Below are 7,921 nucleotides of genomic sequence, written 5' to 3'. Positions count from 1 at the left end.
GCCATTTCTTCTTAAAACTTTTTGTGTTAAAAAAGGAATGTGACATATTGGAATTTTGGAAATTTCAGAAAAAATTTTTAAAAGAAAATAAAAATCGTATGTTATCCCAACACCTCTGTTACTATTGTTGTGGGTTTCCTTTTAGCCTTTTTAAAAAAATTATTCATATGAATGTGACTGTGACAATTTGAATTTGGCAAATTCACCCCCCTCCTCCAAAAAAAAAAGACCATGTGTTTGAACTAATCCATTCCTGTGAGACCCTTTGATCGCATCACATTTGATTAAGGGACCTTGATTAGATTACTTTTGACTGGACTATGTCAGTGAGGTGTGACACAGGTTGGATCTTATATGACTAAGGACACAGACAGGAGACACACACAGAAAAGGGAGCTCTGCCATTTTGATGCAGCCATGTGAGAGAGAGGAGTCAGGATTGCTAGTAGCCAAAGCTGAGACATGAAGCACCAAGGGTCTGAGCCCACGGAGCAGCTCAAGGCTGAAGAGATGAGTCATATGCCTGATCCCCACAGCTGAGCCCCGGGAGATGGTGAGCCTCGAGGGCAAGGCAGGGTCCTCGGCAGAGATCGGCTGCCATCTTGCCTCACCACACGGTGGAGGCCAGCATCATCAAGAAGCTGACTTTGATGGGTAAGATGGCCCAAGAAATTGGGGGTGAGTGGGGGAACATATGAACATAGGAGATTGTCAGGTATGTAGTTGAGAGTATAATGTTGAGAAAACTTTTTTCAAAAATATAATAAGGAAGGTTACCTGTTTAAGATGCTTAAAGGGAGAATCTGACACAGGACAGGCTTCTAGGGAGTGTGTGAGTGCTCATTTTGTCGTAGTGGGTTATATCATTGGCTGGAGACCCATACAGTGAGAGTGAAGGTATACCCACACCCTGGGGAGGACTGATGCTCTCAAATAGAGGGAACTGTATCTCTCGAGAGAAATGGTGGCTCCCAATGCATTAGGGCAGTCGAGCATGTCAAGCCCTCAACATTCTTGCAAGTATCTCTGTACATGGCCCTTCAAGCAATGAAGAGTGGTTGTCGCTGTGGGCCCTGAGGAGAGAGGAAAAGAGGTATTGAATAGGTGGAATCAGTGTAACTGTGGGGCAATGGAAGTGTTTCCCAAGATTACGCAAGGATGGATATAGGAAATGTTAATTACACCAAAAATGTATAGGGGCCTATAGGCTAAAATGTAAATCATAATGTAAAACATAAGATAACAAAAATTCAGAAAATTGTATAGTCTAAAATATAAACCATAATGTAAACCCAAGTGTAACCTTGTTTGGAAGCTATTGCCTCAATATCTGTACATCAGTTGCAGTAAATATAGTATGAACATGTAAAAAGATTATTGCTGGGGAAGGGACAAAGTGTCTGATGTTGAATATGTGGGAGTACTGTATATTGTATAAATGAATTACTATGGACTAAAACTTTTGTGAAGACAAGCTTAATAATTAGAAAAAGAAAAGAAAAAGAAAGGATGTAGACACTGAGGAAAAGATGGAAGAAGTTGCCTTGCCAATGTGCATACAGGGCAACACTTATTGCAGTGATGGAAGGCGACACATCAAAAATAAAACTTTTCATTTTTAAATTTTTGATACCCAATTTACGTTTACTTAAATTTTTCCAAATTAGTATATATTCTATATACTAACCTTTAAACCCATCACTATATTCCATTTTACTATTAATGGAACCTGGCAATATACTGGGCTTCATTTTCAGGGAGGTTTTGGGCCACAGAGGGGTTGATAGTGGCAGGGGAGGAATACTGGTTTGAAGGGTTATTGGTCGGGGGGCACATGGTTGGGAGGGAGTTCTCCAGGGCATATGTGAGGGGTACATAAAAATGTTTGGATATTTTCATAGTGGTTACAGTTGGGAACGATGACTGGGGAGTGCTGAGTTCCTGGCCAGGGGAGCTCTGTCACATTCCCTAATGGAACAGCAACAATCTCCAAGTGCAATGGCTAAGACCAATAAGGAAAAATGGTCCAACAATGAGCCCTTGATGCTAATGACTATGCTTATGAGCCTGTGTGCCTGAAATAAGAATTGGCCTAGAGCTGTTGGGTGCCTAAGAGTTACCTCCTGGGAGCCTCCATGTTGCTCAAATGTGGCCAGTCTCTAAGCCAAACTCAGCATGTAAATGCATTGCCTTCCCCGCAGCATGGGACACGACTACTGGGGATGAGCCTCTCTGGCACTGAGGGATTACTACCAAGTACCGGTTGATGATGTGGCTGGAGAATGACCTTAATAAAAGTGTCAACTCAGACCAGCAGAATATCTCAGCCTACATGTAATATCAGGAATTAAAAATGCTTTTTGACCTTGATAAAAGGGGAAATGGAAAGGACAAATGAGTTTATATGGCTATAGTCTCCAAAAAGGAACTGGGAGGTCATCAGCAGAGCCCCAGAGACAGCTAAAGTAGATACAGCCCCAGGTATTGGTTCTTCCGAGGGCTACAGAGACCCACAGGTTATATGGTCATGGCAGATGGACTTCAGTGCCATGTCAGTTGGCCCTACTTGGAGTTTGTGTTCCTGAGTGTGATGGAGTTGGACTCAGATGTGATCTTTGTTCACAAGCCTCTCCTGTCACTTTTACCGACCTGTGGTTGGCTCTGGGGTTTAGTGTATACTCAGGGGATCTGAATCTCTGGACTGTCCATGTGATAGCCAGGCCCTGAGCCTCAACAGACTTGCAACTCCTATCCTCCTGGTTTATTGGACTTACCCCAGCCAGCTAACAGGTGGAGAAGGTCAACCACCACACCAGGGAGCCAAGAGTGCCTACAATTGCAAACAGGAGAACTGCATCCATCATCCAAGTGGAATCTAAGCACTCTCTTGATACAGAGGTGGAGTGGACAAAACCATCCCAGGGTCTACAGAATGGAGGAGTGGAGTATAGATTGGAGCGGACTTGCTGATCCTCTATTCTGGAATTGTTGTGATTAGTGATGGAAGTAAATGTGGCATTGAGGTGGAGAAAGTGGCCATGATGGCTGCTGGGGCGGGGAGTGGGAAGAAGAGATGTGATGTGGGGGCATTTTCAGGACTTATAGTTGTCCTGGTGGTACTGCGGGGACAGTTACTGGACATTGTGTGTCCCCCATGGCCCACTGAGTGGACTGGGGGAGTATGTAAACTTAAATGTGGACAATTGACCATGTGGTGCAGCAGTGCTCAGAGACGTGTTCACCGAGTGCAGTGAGTGTCCCATGATGTTGGAGGAGGTTGTTGTTGTGGGAGGAGTGGGATGAGGCGGGTGGAGGGTAGATGGGGACCTCATATTTTTTAAATGTAACATTAAAAAATAAATAAAGACAAAAAAAAGAGAAAGAAACCACCCCAATGCCGTATCTCAAAAATCTGCCACCTTCCTCCACAATAGTAACCAAAATCTTTACTTCTTTAGCTTATGTTTATTAAAACAGTTTGTTAACTTTATATACATGGTAAAACAGTAAAAAAAAAAAAAAGAAAAAAAAAGAGCTGACTTTGGTGAGAAAGCACCTCTGCCGTTACCTTGATATGGACATTTCATGGCCTTGGCACTGCAAGACTTTTTCCCAAATAATTCCCCCTCATAAAGGCCAACCCATTTCTGGTTCTTTGCACTGGCAGCCCTGTGGCAAACAAAGACAGTGATCAATAGGAACTAGTAACGACAACAATCAGGTTGCATATTTTTTCTAAAATAAGTGAAACTGAAACTCTGGCTTTTAAATACTGAATTAGCCAGACACCTTTATAACTCCTTCCCGGAGCTCCCCCCTCTCCTGTTTTACACAGAAAGCGGGGTTTATGTAAGACACACCGGAGGCCTGTGGAATTCACACTTTTGGGACAAGCCCAGGTGTCCCAAGCTCTGGACGGTGGTGGTTTCCGCCATTGCTTCTTGTCACCACCAGGTGTCACTCTCCGATGCCCCTGCAGGTTCGCATTAGGTTGAAGTTCGCAGAGAACTCTACTCCTTCGGCACCAGCTAATCCGGTCCTTGGCCAGTTCCCAGCACCTCGTTTTTAGTGCCCACCCCTTTCACACCCACCAGTCTCTTTCCTCCAAGCCTGGCCCCACCCGTCACTATCTCCAACTGGCTCAGACCATCGGTCACTTTCTCTTCCCTGCTGGGGATTTTCAATCCTTAAAACTGACCAGGGTTGTTGGACTTCCCTCCTGGCCGTAGAGCGACAACTTCCACCCCACTGCCCAAGAGTGATTTCCAAAAGGTTTTCTGAGGATCTCATACCTTCTCTTTGACGTGTCCTTTCACACAAAAAGCTGCTTACTGGTTTCCCATCTTTGCTGACAATAGGGCCTGATTGCCACCAGCGGGGCCAGCCCTTCAAAACAGCGGAGTTCTGTTTATCTCCCCTAGAGGAAAGGCACCTGCGTGGTCAGGCAGCTCCCTGGGAGAAGATGGCTTTTTGGCATTCTTTTATTAGAGCAGTGGGAAAACAACCTATGAGTTACACCTCCAGCAGAGTATCAGCTACAAGCAAGCATATTATGCACGTATTTTATTATTTTTAAAAAGATTATTTTTATTTATTTTTCTCCCCTTCCCCCCCTCTTGTTGTCGGCTCTGTGTCCATTCGCTGTGTGTTCTTCTGTGTCCGCTTGCATTCTTGTCAGGTGGCACTGGGAATCTCTGTCTCTTTTTGTTGTGTTATCTTGCTGCGTCAGCTCTCTGTGTGTGCAGCACCACTCCTGGGCGGTCTGTGTGTTCTTTGCATGGGGTGGCTCTCTTGTGGGACACACTCCTTGCACACTGAGCACCCCTACGTGAGGGGCACCCCTGAGTGGCATGGCACTCATTGCACGCAGTAGCACTGCGCGTGGGCCAGCTCACCACATGGGCCAGGAGGCCCTGGGTATGGAACACTGGACCTCCTGTAAGGTAGGTGGATGCTCTATCAGTTGAGCCACATCCACTTCCCTGCATGTATTTTATATGGTTGTAAACATAATATACACAGATCCATATCCTGATTTGGCATTGACTGTAGCTTGAGCATTGTCTCATGTCACTACGAATTCTTCATAAACATTATTTTAAATAGAGTTTATTTTTTAGAAGAGTTAGATTTACAAAAAAATTACAAAGGTAGTACAGAGTTCTCATAGACCCCATACCCAGGCTTTCCTGTTATTAACATCTTACATTAGTAAGGTACAGTTTTTACGATGAATGTTGATATATCATTATTAACTACATTCCATATTTTTATTCAAATTTCCTTAGTTTTATCCTAGTGTCCTTTTTCTTTTCCAGAATTCTATCCAGGATACCACATTTACATTGTGCTTTCCTTGCCTTCTTAAACATTTTTAATGGTTGAATGATCTTTTCGTCATATGTTTCAAGCATAATTTTTATAACGATTTACCTATTTTTGGACACTTGGGTGTTTCCAGTTCCTCTTTTTTTGCTCTTCTTATACATGCTATCAACTATTCTTGTGCATCTCTGATTATTTCATGCTTTTCATTTGTAAGGCCTTTTATTCTTGCTGCAAAAAGACCTCCCAGGAATCTTGCCTCACTGTATCCTACCAGCAGCAAACCATAAAGCACTTACTTGAACTACATTCTTATCCAAACTAATTAAAACAATATTTTGAAATTACCAATCATTGAATAAGTGAAAAGTAATTTCTTTATTTAAATTTTCAATAAATTACTAGTGTGAATGAACATTTAAACATTTTTGTTCCTGTTTCTGTAAATGGTCAGTTTGTAGCATTTGCCCACTTCTTTATTGGGATTTCTTTTTTAAATACTTTTTAAAAAATTTCCAGATGACAGCTCTTAAGGTTATTCTTTTTTTTTCTCCCCCTACTCCGCCCACCTGCTTTTTTGTTGTCTGTGTCCTTTCACTGTGTGATCTTCTGTCTGTTTCTTTTTTTTAAAAAAGATTTATTTTTCATTTATTTCTTTCCCCTTCCCCCCAGATGTCTGCTCTCTGTCCATTCGCTGCGTGTTCTTCTGTGACCACTTCTATCCTTATCAGTGGCACTGGGAATCCGTGTTTCTTTTTGTTGTGTCAGCTCTCCGTGTGTGCGGCACCATTCCTGGGCAGGCTGCAATTTCTTTCGTGCTGGGCAGCTCTCCTTACGGGTGCACTCCTTGCGCGTGGGGTTCCCCTACGCGGGGGACACCCCCGCGTGGCAGGGCACTCCTTGCACGCATCAGCACTGCGCATGGGCCAGCTCCACACTGGTCAAGGAGGCCCCGGGTTTGAACCGCGGACCTGCCATGTGGTAGACGGACACCCTAACCACTGGGCCAAGTCTGCTTCCCTGTCTGTTTTTTTTTTTTGTCTTCTCATTTTCTCCTCTAGGCTTCACCAGGATTTGATCCTGAGAACTTCAGATGTGGGAGAGAGGTTCCCTGTCACTTGAGCCACCTCAGTTCCTGGTTCCTGTTGCATCTCCCCTTGACTCTCATGTGGGTCTCTCTTTTGCTGCGTCATCATCTTGCTGCGTCGCGACACACCTTTACCAGGAGGCCCTATGGATGGAACCTGGGTCCTCCCGTGTGGTAGATGGGAGGCCAACCACTTGAGTCATATCCATTTCCCTTTATTGGGACTTTAATTTTTAAAATTGATTTCTATGAGCTCCTTATTTATTGAAGATATCAATCTGTTGTCTGTTATATTTGTTACAAATAATTTTTCGGTGTATTGCTTAACTTTTAATTTTATTTATATTTTTAATGTGCACTGATTTTTTCCATTTGTATTTTTAAAGATTTTTAAAAATTTAATTGAGGTGAAATGTATATATAATGAAATGTACAGATCTTAAGTGTATAAATCGAGGAATTTTCTGTGAAGCAGTTTCATTGAGATATATTCACATACCATAAAATCTATCCAAAGTGTATAATCACTGACTTTTAGAATGATCATAATATTGTGCATTCATCACCACAAAAATTTTAGAACAATTTCCTTTCTCAAAAAGAAAAACTCCATACATTTTAGCAGTTACTTTTCAATCCCTCTATCCTATCCAAGCCTATATAATCAACAATCTAATTTCAACTTTATAAATTGATTTATATTTACATTTTATACAAATGGAATCATACAATATATAAGTTTAACTCTAAAGAAGCTCTAGTTTCTTTAACTTAGCATAATGTTTTGTAGTCGGTTATTAACATCTTGTAGTATTAACGTATGTTAGTTCAGTTTCAAAGAAAAATGGTCTTATATATAAATCTTACCCATATTCATATTCACATTTGATTTTACTGTGCTATATAGTCCTGTGTTACATTTTTTAGCTTTCCTTTTAGTAACATATATGACTTTGGATTTTCCCTTTATTTTTCCTACCCCTGAAAGCCCCTTGTCTGTCTGCTCATTGTTCCCATTCCTCTGCTTGCTTATCTGCTCATTACGACAGCTTGTTGGGTCAGCAGGTTGCATCTGGTCCTCTTTTCTAGGAGGCACTGGGACTTGAACTCAGACTTCCTGTGTGGCAGGCAGGCGCCCAACTGCATGAGCTACATTTGCCCCCCCCAGATTTTCCCTTTAAACCACTGTCATACCCATAATAACCCTGCTAGTTACAAACATGTAGGGCTTTCACTTTTCTATTCACTTCCAAAGACTAACCACATCCTTTTTACCAATTCTGCACAAGTTAACCATCAGTTTTCCACTCTCTAACCTCATTCTGTTTTATGGTGATCTATATTCAAGTTATTAACTCTATGAGATAACACAATACATTCCGTTCATAGTAGTGCAATCATACAATATTTGTCCTTTTGTGTCTGGCTTGCTTCACTCAATGTCCTCCAGGTTCATTCATGTTGTCATAGGCTTTACAACTTCACTTCTTCTTTCAGCTGCATAATATT

This window comes from Dasypus novemcinctus, chromosome 3, assembly GCF_030445035.2.
Source record: "Dasypus novemcinctus isolate mDasNov1 chromosome 3, mDasNov1.1.hap2, whole genome shotgun sequence".
Lineage (NCBI taxonomy): Eukaryota > Metazoa > Chordata > Mammalia > Cingulata > Dasypodidae > Dasypus > Dasypus novemcinctus.
Note: the sequence above shows the minus strand (reverse complement) of the source record.